Consider the following 15,619-nt stretch of genomic DNA (forward strand, 5'->3'; position numbering starts at 1 on the left):
TGAGGGCTGTTTGGAAACAGAAACTTAAGTAAGATTTCTGGGTGTGGCTTAGCTGTATTAAGCTCTTAACTAAAACCAATCTTTACTCTGCCTGTGTTTTGCCTGTAACTACTACCGCGTTGGAGAATCCACTATTGGTATTGTACATTTACTCATGTGTTGTTATGTATATAAAGAAGTTAATGAATCCTGACGAATCAGTGACAGTATCTGGGTGGGCTTTCTGGGTGTGATTTCTGCAACAAACTCTGACAAAGACAGTGTTTGAACGGCACTTGATGTTCTCTCTATATTCTAAGACCAGGTTGTGGGTCATGGTTCATCTTCTAAATGTTCTCCGGGGGATTAAGAAGCTGTGTATCTCAATTGTTCCTGTAGTGTTCATTTGTTCTCTTCACTAGCTTTATGGAAAATCATTCTGGAAAGATAGGGAACAATTAATTTCATAATTTAAATAAATCAATGGGACCAAGATCCACTAAGCCAATTGGGAAACCAAATTCTCAACAGGTGTGGGCACACTGATTGGTACAATGGAAGTTGAAGTAAGAATATTTGGAGAGCATCAACTTGAAGAAAATGAGTGGTGTGGTGGCTTAGAGGTGGAGCTGTCACCTCACAATCAGGAGACTATGGGTTCAATCCTAGGTAAAGGCAGCAGGGGTGGGCTGTGCTGGAGGTTCACAGGGGTTCGGGAGAACCTCTAGCTAAGATTCTATGCAGTTCAGAGAACCCACAAATCCCACTCCTGGCTGGCCCTGCCCACTTTGCATCTCATCGGAGTCTCCATGCGGCCCATTTTGGATGCAAGTAAGTGCAGGGCGTGCACAGAGGCTCAGAGATCGCGAAAAATAGCGTAACAGAAATTCGGGGGGAACTCCAGAGGGCCTCTGGAACCTGGGGAGGCCGTTTCCGCCCTCCTGGAGGCTCAAAGAAAGCCTCTTGACACACACACACACACACACACACACCCCGTGGTGCAGGAGGCCGACCAGACCATGCCCACCATGACCACGCCCATCCAGCAACCGGGCAGAGAACCCCTTGCTAAAAATTTTGAAGCCCACCCCTGACAGGCAAATATTTCTCTCTGGGCACGTTGAGCTCATGCCTGCTGAATATCACTCTGCATTGGCAACAGGAAGGACATCTGGCCAGTAAACACTCAGCTCCATTCAGTTGCCCGGACTCCACCCCACAAGGGATTGTGGGGTCATTAAAAGATAATGATGATGATGATGATCAACTTGAAGAAAGTAGTAATGGGTTTATCCAGGAAGAATTTAGCAGACCCGGTCCACAGATCAGCACTGGTCCATAGTCCATCAGGAAACTGGTCTGTTCAAGTGAGTGAAGCCCCATCTGTACATACGTAGCACCCTGGCCCCCAAAACTACACTCCCCTGGTCCGTGGAAAAACTACCTTCCACTGAACCAGTCCCTGTTGGCCAGAAGGTTGAGGACCACAATATCAAAGGAGTAGAACTGAATGAGACAGAATTAAATTGAAGGGAAATGCTAAATGTAAGAAAGCAAATTTGTTTTGAAATTAAATTAATACAGTTGCCTGTTACGCCACAACAGCCCATCCAAATTCAGCAGCAGTAAACTGTTTTTGTTTTCCTTTTCAAGAACTCCCAAGAGATACCCAGTCAATTTTAAAAACTGTTGGAAAATAGAGACAAATAAAACACCTCCTTAATGCAGGGCCATGTCTGGAAGATATGTGGTCGTAGCATTAATAATAACTGAATAACTGAAATGAAATGATCTTCTTTCTGGTTAGCTGGCTTTACTTGCTGTATGCTAAACTGCTAGTAAATATAATTGTAATTCTTAGCAAATACAATAATCCAATGATCAGTAGGTCTCTTGCTGTACTAATTTTAATATCGGTATTAGCAGCCAAAGTAGTTGTCTCTGTTGCATTGTGATTGGCAATTAATCATTTTGCATAACAGAGACTGGAGTTCCATTTGAGGAAGAAATTTATTCAATATCCTTTTATTTGTTAGACACTCTTATCACTCACAGTTCTACATTATTTGCAATAAAACAAGTGGCTTGCGTGCTAGATATACATGATAAAGATTGAAATATTGCTTTCAAATTACAATGAGCATATGAGTCAGCCTTATACTTTGGCCCATTAAACCTCGATTTCCCTTTGGGCTATTATATCTGGGTTGCAAACAATCCAGCTGATCATCGATTGATGGAATCAGTTAGATTTTCCTCTCTCTTCTAGCTGCCTTCTATTAATATATATATAATGCAACACAAAAATGGTTTCCACCCTTCCTAGGGTGGAGCTGAAAAGCAAAAGGGAAACGGTATGCTCCCTCCCATATTTGGGCATACCAGGTGCTTTGACATCACACACACACGCACACAGACACACACACACATGGCTCTCTCGCTGTGTGTAAGTGTGTGTGTGTTCCAGCATAACTCTGGAACTCCTGGAGCAATTTCAATCAAACTTGATACACAGATAATGTGGGGGTAAGACACCCCTAACACCCCTCAGGATGTGTGTTCTGTTAAGATGTAGCCTGTTGTGCCTTTACATGGCTTCTACTGTACAGTGCAGTGGAGTTGCCATGGTAACAGCTTCACAGTACTCCACAAAGGGGGCTCCCTCTGGTAAGGGGGAAAATCCAACATTAGAAATTGCATTTGGTCCTGGCATTTCCCCCTATAAATAAATTCCTGGGCAATTCCGGGCCATCAGCTAGTCATACATACTGTATTTTTATAGTCTGGATTGATGCCTGTACTTTTCTGTTCTGGTTGATAGCATCTTCTGGAAATTTTTAGCCTAGCTGGAACAAACTTTTTAATTTAATTTCAGAGAAATCTCTGCCACAGGACTAAAACTTGCCTCCAGATTTGGTTTAAATCATTAACTACATTCTTAAACAATCTTCTGAATCTTGCTGTGAATCTCATTCCTTTCTGATATACTGAAATGCTTCCTCAATACGCTGCATATTAAAATCATGTTAAATTCTCAACAGGAAAGTGAGCTGGGAAGGAATGACTTTCAAAATTATCTGCCTGGTTCATGAGCAAAGACATTAGGTACACCTTTTCATCCTGGGAAGATGAGATGTGTGGAAAACTAATTTAATAAATAAAATATAACAATTTATCCAAGATATATTTCTCAAGATCAGCACCTCCAGCCATGAAAATAGAAATGCTATTGAAAAAAACCACAATAAACCTGTTATATTACATCTTCCCAAAGACATTTAAAGGAAGTTTATTAGCAAGCAAGGGGGCTATAGTTTTTTTGTGTCAATGATGCACCGGTCATCTCTTCCTTGGATTACTGCAACACGCTGTGCATGGGGCTATCCTTGAAGAGTATTTGGAAGCAAATACAAAACACAGTGATATGGACAGTTGTGGTGGCCCCTCAGGTGACACATGTATTTGCTGTTAAGTGAACTGCACTGGTGGTTATGTTTGCTTCCGGATCCAATTCAAGTATCTATGGAGATTCTCAGTCACCAAGACCAAAGGTGCTTTTTCAAGAGGCAACTGGACTTTCTGGTTTTTCTTTGAAGATGTTTTGCTTCTCATCCAAGAAGCTTCTTCAGAGCCAGTGAGAGAAAAAACAGAAGTTCCATTTGCTTCTTGAAAAAAGGCAAAAGCAAAGCTGAATTGGACCTTTGGGCCCAATTCAGGGTATTGCTTATTTCTTTATGTCATGGGTCCAGGGTATATGAGGAACCATATCCAACCACCACATCCCCCACAAGAGATGATATAATCCCCAAATATCTACCGTATTTTTCGGAGTATAAGACGCACCTTTTTTCCTCAAAAAAGAGGCTGAAAATCTGGGTGTGTCTTATACACTGAAGACAGCATTTTTTTGCCTCCCAAAACCCCGCCCCCTTCACCAAAATGGCTGTGCATAGCCTTTAGAAGGCTTTCAGAGTGTTCCTGGGGGCTGGGGAGGGCAGAAATGAGCGAAAAATGGGCCGTTTTTTGCTCAATTTTGCCCCCCCTCAGCCCCCAGGAGCAGTCTATAAGCCGCCTAAAGGCTATTCATGCTGGGTTTTTTTGACAAAAAAATGCCCCCATTTTTGCAAAAATGGCCCGTTTTTTGTTCATCCCCCCCCCGAGCACTCTACAAGCCTCCTAAAAGCTATTCAAGCCCTTTTTAAAAAAAAAACAGCTGTTTTTGCAAAAAATGGGCCATTTTGGGGAGGTCTGCAGAGTGCAAAAAAAAATTTTTTTAATTTGTCTCTTCAAAATCTTGGTGTGCCTTATACTCCGATGGGTCTTATACTCCAAAAATATGGTATTATTCTGGGAATTCCACAGCTACCACACAAACTCTAGAAAATGTAGCTTCTCCAAAGAGGTGCCAACAGGTGTACTTCATCACACCTCCAAAACAACTTTTCCACTTTGGAACTGAACAGCTGCACATAACCGTTCTTGGTATGCTGCCAAATTTCCCACCAAGAAGACCAATTTAGAGTATTTTCAAGCTTGTGTTGGTTTCTGTGGAAATTGGAATGCTGGTGATTTATTTATTTTTTTAAGAAAATGAGTGTGGGTGATTACCAGGTGGTTATACCCACATTTATGTTAACACAAACATAAAGTAAAAATAAATCCAGAGTGTAAGGTCGTCTTTTTAAAAAAAGCAAGTCAAACAAATTAACATAGTTGCATCAACACTTTAATTTCTGATGGTGATAATTAGTTTAAACTCTTCAACAATCATAGCTTTTCTAGGAAGCTTGTAGGTGTTTCCAAGAACCAGTGCTATAGTAATCCAATTAACTGGTGTGCTAATTACATGTTTGTCTGCTAACTGCTGTCAAAGTTTCCTTTAGAATTTGCCTGTGAAGTTGTCTCTACTTTACTGACTAATAAAAGAGTAAGCTTTGCAAAGGGTTAGAAAAGCACATTTTATTTTTAAAATACATTTTACATATATTTTAGTTTATTAGAAATGTATTCCGCACAGATTAGCCTCCCACAGCTTCAGTCGTCAATATGTACAGTCTGAAATCAACCTTCTCCAACTCTCCAGATACATCAGGGGTGTCAAAATCACGGCCCCCAGGCCAGATGTGTCATGCACTGGCCATACCCACCCTGTTCTAACCTAGGCTTCCCAAGAGCATGACTCCTTGTCCTGACAAAAACCTCTTTTATTAATTTAGTGTTAATTCTGCTCATTCACATCCAGCAAAGTCTTTCAAGGGAGGATTTACAGTCACAGTCCTTATCTGGCTTGGAGAGCTGCCAGGTCCTTATCTGCAAAACTTGGCAAGGAGTCTCGGAGAGTCATGAACCAATTAAGCAAACTAATTGTCTCCTGCAAACTCCACTCCCCTTTCGCTCCTCTTTGATTTCCTCTGGGAGGGGCCATTCATCATCCACCTGTGGCCTTACTCCCAAGTCGACCCCTGTTCTTTAGCTGTTCCCTTTGTCTGGCAACTCTGTTTATGTGCACACTGGGAACAGGCTCCAGCTGTTCTTCTGCCCCACTGATGTCTGACTCTGAAAGCATCTGATAACTGGCATATGGCACTGGCCCCCTCTCTGCCTCCAACAGAGAGCCCTCATCAGAGCCTTCCCCAGACTCCAGGACTGGCCCATGTTCCTCCCCAATCTCCTCATTGCTGGAATCTGCTGCCAGCTTTGCTGGCCGCTTGTGTGCCACAGCACACACACTCCTGATTTAGCGAAGGGGGGAAAAATCATGATGATAATGTGATGCTGCAAGTTTGACATCCCTGAAGATACGTGAAGTTCAACTCCCAATCTCCCTAGTGTGTGAACTGCTGAGAATTCTGGGAAAGAAATGTCATTTTTTTGGAGGGATATCCAAGTAGAAAAGGGCTGGTTTAGAGAAATGAATCAGGGCAGTTCAGGACAGGACTAAAACAGATGATCCTGAATTGATTCAAGGCAGTTTCTTGCATTTCTAGCTAAAACTAAGATTTATTTTGTTAACATTAAATTAGCATTAAAGTACAGGTAGTTGTTGACTTAGGATCACAAATGAGCTCGGAATTACAACCATTGTTGCTGTCATTAAGCAAGGCAACCATGCACACCTGACTGTCCCCCTAGTCATTATGCACCTAGCATGGGGTACCTCAAGGGGTGGGAGAGATCCTGGGTTGCTGAACAAATGGTTGTAAATTTGAGGAATGCATGGAACTCTCAGCATTGCTACAATTACACATTAGTTGCAAGCTTCTCTTGCCAATTATGAAAGCTGTGGTATGTTAGTTTCCAAGAAAGAGTTTCACATGGTTAGATTTTTCCATTGGTATTACTTGATTTGCCCCTGCTCAAAGCATACAAATGCAAGTAGATAAATAGGTACCACTTCATTGGGCTGGTAACAGCATTCCGTACGACTCGGCATATAGTCATGCTGGCCATATGATCATGGAATTGTCTTCAAAAAATGCTGGCTTCCTCAGCTAAGAAATGGAGATGAGCATGGTGCTCTAGAGTTGAACACAACCAGACGTTTATTCCCTTTACTACTTGGTCTTAAAAGGCTTTCTTTTTGGCTATCTGTAATGGATGCAAGAGGTCATCCTGTTTTCTACCACTAGGTTTTTTTCCAAGCATAGGTCATTCTGTAAAATTGTTCTTGGATGTGGGTGTGGTCTCTTGGAAGCATTTTAAGAGGTGTCTATGGAGATTCTCAGACATCCAGGTCATGGTTGTCCCAAAGGTGATTTTATCAAGAGCATTCAGCAGTTCAGCTGCATTGAAAAGACAAAGGCAACTCTTTTGAAGACAACACAGTCCACAATGTGGACAGAGAGGACACTGGTTTGAAAGAGGGGTTTAAAGAGGCCATCTGTCAAAATGGAACAGCCCTCTCCTCTACAAGGGGGATTGATACAACACCATCCATCTCCAGGTCTACAACACAGTCCTTTCCACAGTTCCAAGAAGGTTCCACACCCATTTGCACTGCTCAAATGACCGTGATGACACAGATAAACTCCAGGTGACCTTAACGCCCACTAAAAGATGCAAATGACCAGCTGTCTGCAAGGTGTATAAACCCTTCCATTCCCCAAATCCACCATCCAGTCAGAGCTGAAGAAGCTTCTTGGATGAGAAGTGAAACAAAAAACCAGAAAGTCCAGTTGCCTCTTGAAAAAGGTCCTTTGGGACAGTTGTTTAGAGGAGTGAGTTGGAGGCATAACCATTCAGTTCTAAAAATCTCAGGAATAAATTGCTTCTACTGACAGTCAATGTTGATTATGGATGCATGTTTGGAAATAAGATTTACACAGTAAATCTTACTTTGAGATAGTACAGACTGAGAATAGACTTCATGATGTTGTGAAAATAATTAGCACTTGGCAAAAATCTTACTGTTCTAGCGGTAAACAAGTTCCCTCTTTGTGTAACCTTCAATAAAAGATTTATGGCAATCGGTAAGTGCACACATCTACAACATCGGATGAATGAGATGCCTTTTTCCTTGTTACAGCACTGCTTGGAATATCTTATTTATTTATGACTACATTGTTTATTTCTAGATTGACACACAGGGAGGGCTAGACTGATAAATCTTTTGATATGCAGAATGGCCAAGCTATTAAAGTTCCTTTTAAAAAGAGCAGGAAACCTTGGCCAATATCTAAAAAGAAGCTCTTTTCCTCTAATGGTAATTTCATTTAAATATTAGCAGCTTTGTTTGCTGAGATGGGTTAACCTCAATTTAAAAAATGCTCCAATGGTTTGTGCTGCAGAGAAAACAGCCCCAGGTCATCAATTTAACTCACTAGGAAATTAATGGTATGTGCCCATTCTCATTTCCCCACCTGGATTGTTTCCACAAACAAATAGCTTCATTTGCAGCCAGGAAGGGGAAGCAAAGCTCTGATTCCTGTTTACACCATTGGACACTGCCAAATTGGGCTTTGTATCATATGGTTTTAACTGGCTCTCATTTATTTAACGCTTCAGATCTAAGTGAATTGCTGCAAAACCAGATTGGTACCCATGTTTCCTCGAAAATAAGACACAGTCTTATTTTGTTTTGACCCCCGAAATAAGCGCTTGGCCTTATTTTCGGGGAGGTCTTATTATTTTTGAGGTGCAGGAGGCAGCGAGCATGGTCACCTCATGGCTGCTGCTGTGTTACAATTGGGGGGGAGGATTATTTAGGCACATGCGCTCAGAAGCCCGACTGCGCTTATTTTCAAGGGAGGACTTATTTTCAGGGAAACAGGGTAGTAGAGGAGGAAGCTTTCCTCCCAAGGAAATAAATGAATGAAAATTTGTACATCACCGGGTAAAGGAAATCGTGATCCTATTCCGAGAGAAGTAACTTAGAACTAAGGAGAAATTTCCTTACAGTTAGAACAAATAAGCAGTGGAACAGCTGGCCACTAGAAGTAGTCGATGCGCCAACACTGGGCGTTTTTAAGATGTTGGATAACCATTTGTCTGAAGTGGTGGAGGGTTTCCTGCCTAACCCAGAAAATAAGGATTAGAAGTCCTCCAAGGTCCCTTCCAACTCTATTCTATTCTAAGAAGAGATTGGACAACCATTTGTCTGAAATGCTATAGGGTGTCAAATTTGTGGCATCACATGACATTTTGCGTCGTTTTTCCCCTTTGTGGAGCTGGGGTGGGCATAGAGTGCATGTGATGCATCCAGCCTGTGGACCACCAGTTTGACACACTTGCTATAGGGTTTCCTGCCAGAGCAGGGGGTTGGACTAGAAGACCTCCAAGATCCCTTCCAACTCTCTTAATCTGTTATTCTATTTTCCTGAACATTCAGCAACTTTATTCAGCAAGAAATGGTATTTTCATCCCAGGCTTTGCTTTTAGATTTAAAAAAAACAACCCGGATTTTTCATTTATAATGTGTTATTGGGATGACATTCACCTCATTTCCTTCATGAGTAATAAAAGTTTGGCTGATGTTATATGAATGAAGCTTCATCTTCCTTAGCATTGAGTTGTACAGTAGAAGGGCATGATGGGTATTACCGGAGTATCATGGTCTTTAAATCAATGTATCTAGTTGGCATTTTTATTATTTTAGTTTTTGTTATTGCTTTCACTGACCAGTATTTTTTGACATGAATTGGGATGAGATTCAGTAATGACTTGACATTTGCTCCTACTGTATTATTATTTGTGTTTTACCTGAGAGCTCAGAGCTGTTCACTCTCGGTTTTCTGCTTTTATCCTCTTGAAAAGAATAAAATAGCTGTTTGACCTGAGACTTAATGACTGGCTCTCAAATGACCCAATAAAATCTTCTCCTGAATGGCAAGTTAAATCTGATTTTGCCTTGTCTCGACAAAGCATGCCTATTTCAAAATGTTGGTCCTGTGAATGGACATTTTGGTGGGTGCAAACAAATTTAGATATCCATAGGTTATTGCTCAGAGACTAGTGAATAGAAGAAGCAAATATGAGTTTTTGAGATATATTGTATGACATTCTGAATTTAAAAAATTATTCTGCATGTGACATGAAAACATAGACAAGAATGAGAGGAAGAAGTACAGAAAAAGTAATTGGGCCATTAAAAATAAATTAGGATTATAACTGTGATTATCTGTTTAGAAGAAGAACTGTTTATTTTGAATATATAACGCTGTCTACACCTAGGTATACATGGGGAAGAAATTATTACAAATCTGAAAACATGGATTGAGTTTCATTTTTTATCTGGAAATAGTAAGTGTATTACCGAAGTCTACGAGCAACAGAATAGACCACTTTGCACATTGAAAGTGGAAATTAGAAGAAAAGTAAAAGATCAGAATGCCACAGAATAACAGAGTTGGAAGGGACCTTGGAAGTCTTCTAACCCCCTGTTCAAGCAGGAGACCCTATACCATTCCAGACAATGGTTATCCAACATCTTCTTAAAACTTCCAGTGTTGGAGCATTCACAACTTCTGGGAGGCAAGCTGTTCCACTGATGAATTGTTCTAACTGTCAGGAAGTTTCTCCTCAGTTCTAAGTTGCTTCTCTCCTTGACTAGTTTCCATCCATTTGTTTCTTGTCTCACAATGTAATTTGTGTATGCTTTCTTGTTTGATATTGGTATCCAGCTGTCATACATCCTTCTTGTTGCCAGATACATCTCGTACCTGGATCTTTTCCTCTTTGAATTTCGGGAACGTTTTTAAAATTTTAACAATGACTCATCTCTTTCCGCAACTTCTTAGGTTATGTCTGTTTCAATATATTAAACTTCTCCCTTACATTGATCTTAACATCTTTGTGCAAAAATGCAGAAGTGTTTCCAAAGAGGGAGGAGAATAAACACGATCAGCTTTCAAAATTAGGTTACTATAGTTTATCTCAGTAAAATACAGTCTTCCTGTAGAGTTTATTCACTTAATCTGGTCTGCCTCATGGGCTTCAGAAGATAGGCCTACCATGAGTTTTGTTTCCCACCAACATTGTTTCCAGAGTCATGAAACCTACAGATAGCCACATTATCTAGTGGTAATGTGAATATCATGGATTCACGTTGCCTCCAGATATTAACCTGGCTTCCAAAATTGTAAGTATTAACATGCTGGGCCAGATTTGCTATAACAGATTGCTAAGCCACAGGCGAACATAATATTTTCAACAATGATCAAACAGATGCTTTTGAACGCTTCAAGCAAGTCTTAAGAACGGAGATAAGAGTTGTATTGTATACTTGGCAAGATAAATGAATCTCCTTGAATGAATGCAAGCAATAATTAAAAACAAATTGAAAACACAATTAGAATGCAATAAAGAGAAGCCCAAATTGCATTATTGTACATGGAAATCTTGCTGTGGGAAACATCTACTTGTGAAAAAAATTATTCATTTTACTACTCTTATGGACAAAAACACGATTTGTTGGCCAAGATCATAAAGTGTGACAAAGATGAGAGAATCTATTACAGTATCAGGAACATTTGTGCATCTATATAATTTCTAATCTTTTTTACATTAAAGACTCCCAAAACAGAGATTCAACAATAGAGAGTGCAACGATTTAAAACAATTAAAATTAATATGTCACCATAAAAAATAAGCAAATTGTCCACTGTTTAAAGAACAGCAAATATACCTTAAATCCAGTGGTGAAATTCAATTTTTTTTTACCACCAGTTCTCTGGGCGTGGCTTAGTGGGCGTGGTGTGGCTGGGTGGGCGTGGCAGGGGAAGGATACTGCAAAATCTCCCATTCGCACCCTACTCTGGAGCCAGTCAGAAATGGATTTGCCAGTTCTCTGAACTACTCAAAATTTCCACTACCGGTTCTCTAAACGACTCAAATTTCCACTACCGATTCTCCAGAAGTGGTCAGAACCGGCTGGATTTCATCCTTGCTTAAATCCCAAAATATAGCATAGAAGAGTTGCCATCTTGAACAGCAGTAGCAAATCCAGACTGCACAATTTTCTAGTTTTCTGTAATAATAATAATGTTATTTTTTTGGTGTACATGGTTGAATAAAAGAAACTCATTTTTATTTATTAATGCTTGTGAGATAGGATTATATCTTAGTGCTTTGCAGTGTTTACTAGCACCACAAATATATACTAATAATGTATGTTCCAGGACAGAAGTATTTCCCATTTAAGATCAAGGATAAGACAGCACCAATATTTTAAACGAATAGATAAGGTCAAAGCAAAATGGAAAAAAAATCAAACATTAGAACTATTTATTTTGTTTTTAAATGACAATCCCCATTGCTGTTTGCAAGAAGAAAATTGGAAGTCATTTCTTGGCTTCCTGCAATTTGGCTTTGCTTTCTTTTACATTGTTATCTTTTTTTCTTTCTTCGGTGTTAATGATTAGTTTCTATTTGTTTTTATTCCTTTATCTGAAAAGTCTAATAAAGTTTTTTTTTAAAGGAAGAAATCACTGTGACTTCTTTCCAACCCTACCTTAGTGGCAGGAGGTTGAAGTCTCCTCCACTGGACTCCAGATAATTACTCAAGTCTGTGAAGACTCTGCGCCAGATCAAATTATGCTGGGTTACACCCACCACAATCACAAATTCTCTGCACAACACCACCACACTACATTCTCCTGCTTCTTGCCACAAGGTTTCCCAGCAAACACAAGTCTTAATCCCGGTGGTGAAATCTAATTTTTTTTTGCCACCGGTTCTGTGGGTGTCGCTTGGTCATGGACTGGGTGACTGTGGCCAATTTTTTCCACTTTTTAAAGCATTTTTTCCTGCCGGTTCTGGCGAATAGGTAGGGAAAAATGCTTTAAAAAGTGAAATAAAGAGGGTCTGATGATCACAGTTGAGTGTCACAGAACCCTTTTTTCAACTTTTTAAAGCTTTTTTTTTACTACCGGTTCAGGCGAACCTTAGCAATTAGAACCGGTAGTATTTCACCCTTTCTCTCCACCAGCTTATCACATGTGCACATCGGGTTCAGCATTTTATTGCTTTTACAAAGCATAAAATACAAAATAGAAGAAAGATGAAGGTAGAATAGGGAGGAAAGGGGGAAAAGAGAAAGGAGCATTGACTTCTGATTCCTTTTGAGATCTATGGAGATTCTCATTCATCCAGGTCATGGTTGTCCCAAAGGTGCTTTTCTCAAGAGGTAATTGGGGATTTCCTGGTTTTTCTTTGAAGACATTCGCTTCTCATCCAAGAAGCTTCTTCAGCTCTTATTCTACTGTACCATTCCTTTTGGTACAGTAGAATAAGATAATAAAATGAAACTTGAAGTCCCAAAAGGTCTTGACTTTCTCATTCTCTAAAACCTTCTGAACCTGATGTTCCCAGTGGTTTTTGCTGTACTCAAATCCAAACTTTTGGCATAATTTCCAGTGAATGATCTTAGCAACGCGGGCACGGCATTGTAGGTAGTCAGTTTGTGAAGTTTTGCTGCACCCACTGATCAAGTGGTCGACTGTCTCGTCTTTCTCATACAGAGGCGACATTTCCTGTTGGTGGTAACATGTTGAATTTTTGCCTTCATGCAGTTTGTGGCTAAAGCTTGTTCTTGAGCTGCCAAAATAAAGCCTTCTGTTTCTTTTTTCAGTGCTCCTGATCTTACCCAGTTCCAAGTTAGCTTTTGGTCAGCTTTGCCTTCAATACTTTTTAAGTATTGTCTATGCATAGCTTTGTTTTTCCAATTTTCAGCTCGCTTCTCAATTACTTCTTTCTTATATTCAGCTTTTAACTTGTTGTCTTCAAAAGGCCTCCTTTATTTACTTCCTTAATCATTGGCTCTTCACTTTTCTGCATGTAATCATTCACGCTGTGTCTTTCTTCTTTCCACCAGTCTGCTTTACTTGTAGGAGTTCCTCGAGCACCTTCTGCTCTTGGTAGATACCAATCGGTCAACATCACTTTTAGGGTGCAAAGCATGATTCATTGTCATAAGCTTCCTTGTTTTTCTGTCCAAATTGTCCAACTCTATCTGAGTCCAGTCAATTATTCCTGCAGAGTATCGAATTACAGGTATAGCCCAGGTATTTATGGCTTTTATGATGTTCCCTCCACTCAGTTTGGACTTAATATCTGCTAATTCGTCGAATGTACTTGGCTGAGATGAATTCCTTGATTTTATTATGCATTAAGACAGAGACCTCTAAATCCCCAAGTACTTGTAGCCTTCTTTGGTTTTACTGACTTTATCATTTCTTCATTCTCAAATTCTATTCCATCATCTTCTAGGACTTTGCCTATTATTATTGTTGTTGTTGTTGTTATTTGAAAAACATCATATCTGCACATCAATCTCTAATACTATAGCTTTCTGAATTCCTTATAATATCTATCCCATATCATTTACCACTTCACTGTTTGTCAACATTTGCTGCAAAAAGTGGTAACTTTCATTACCCCATGTAAGCCCTCCTTTGGGCCAGATTAAAATAAAATAATAATTCCAGATTTATTCTGAGAAACATTAGTATTTGTTGACTGCATGGTGTTATGCTCCTGCTGTTGCTAATTAGAAGTACTGGAAATTCAATTCACTGGCTCCCCTTGCAGCAAAGACATCTGATTGCCAAGTCCAAACACTGACTAGCATTCCAAAAAATGGAGGGAAATGATCTGGTTAGAAAGGGGGGGAAATCATTCAATTCCAATACCTGTTGATCCTCATACTCTCCTGGTTCATGGCAGTGTGTATCTCACATAAATGGACCATTTATCCATTTATTGATTGAATTGCTTCCAGAGCAGAGGTGGTATTCAGCTGGTTCAGACCAGTTCTGGAGAACCGGTAGTGGAAAGTTTTGAGTAGTTTGGAGAACCAGTAAATACCACTTCTGACTGGCCCCATCCCCATTTATTCTCTGCTTCCTGAGTCCCACTGATTGGGAGGAATGGGGATTTTGCACTAACCTTCCCCTGGAGTGGAGTGGGAATGGAGGTTTTACAGTATCCTTCCCCTGGAGTGGGGGGGGGGGGGAAGGGAGATTTTACAGTATCCTTCCCCTGGAGTGGGGAAGGAATGGAGATTTTAAAGTATCCTTCCCCTGGAGTGCAATGGGAATGGAGATTTTACAGCAACCTTCCCCTGGAGTCAGGAGGGAATGGAGATTTTACAGTATCCTTCCCCTGGAGTGGAGTGGGAATGGAGACTTTACAGTATCCTTCCCTGCCTGCCCACCAAGCCATGGCCACAATAAAAAAAAATTTGAATCATGTTTCCAGAGCCAAAAGCTAAAATCTGCACAAAATGCAAACCAATTTAACATTAACGCAAACAAATAGTAATCAGGGCACATCTAATAAAATTAAAAGGAAGCCTTCTGGAATAGAAACTATGGCCACATGAAATCAAATGCAACAGAATAAGGGCAAAATTGTTTTAAGCATGTCTCAATCATTTTTAAAATAAAGTGGATAAAATGAATGACACCCCCCCCCCCAAAAAAAGGCATTTATGGTCCATTTCTGAAGTTCTGATCACTGCCTCCTCCCACAGTCAGGAGACTGCATCTGAGTGCTTGACCATTGGCCTATATTTATGACCGTTTGCAGCGCCCCAGAGTCACGTGGCCACAATTGTTGACATTTACGGGTTTTAGCACAAAAAAAAAACCCATTGCAAACTTTCATAAGTGTGAAAAATGATCCTGTGATGAAAGGTCAGGTGTTCAAATTCAAATGCTTGGCAATTGGTGTATATTTAGGAGGGTTGCAGTGTCCCAGGGTCATGTAGAGCCGAGGTGGTGCAGTGGTTAGAGTGCAATACTGCAGGTTACTTCAGCTGACTGCTAGCTGCAATTCAGCAGTTCAAATCTCACTGGCTCAAGGTTGACTCAGCCTTCCATCCTTCCAAAGTGGGTAAAATGAGGACCCAGATTGTTGGGGGCAATATGCTGATTCTGTAAACTGCCGTAAAAGCACTATGAAGCAGTATAAGGACTAAGTGCTATTGACCTCCTGACAAGCAAAGTTGATAGAAAATCCAGATTTACTTAACAACATGTTGCTACCTTAACAACTGCGTTGTAAAATGGAAACACTGAGCTCAGTTGTGGTCAAGGGCTACCTGTATTTTGCTAAGGTTTAGAGTAAATTCTAATATCGATTTTATAGTTTTGGGGGCTGATATATATGCAAACCCCTGAGAGTCTGGGGTCTTGGGGTGAAA

The 15,619-nt window shown here is 40.3% G+C and overlaps 1 protein-coding gene across 1 annotated transcript in view; it reads left to right on the plus strand.

The window, feature by feature from the left end:
• Positions 1-15,619, plus strand: part of FNDC3B (fibronectin type III domain containing 3B) — a 237,807-nt gene that overhangs the window by 201,230 nt on the left and 20,958 nt on the right.

This window comes from Thamnophis elegans, chromosome 10, assembly GCF_009769535.1.
Source record: "Thamnophis elegans isolate rThaEle1 chromosome 10, rThaEle1.pri, whole genome shotgun sequence".
Classification (NCBI taxonomy): domain Eukaryota; kingdom Metazoa; phylum Chordata; class Lepidosauria; order Squamata; family Colubridae; genus Thamnophis; species Thamnophis elegans.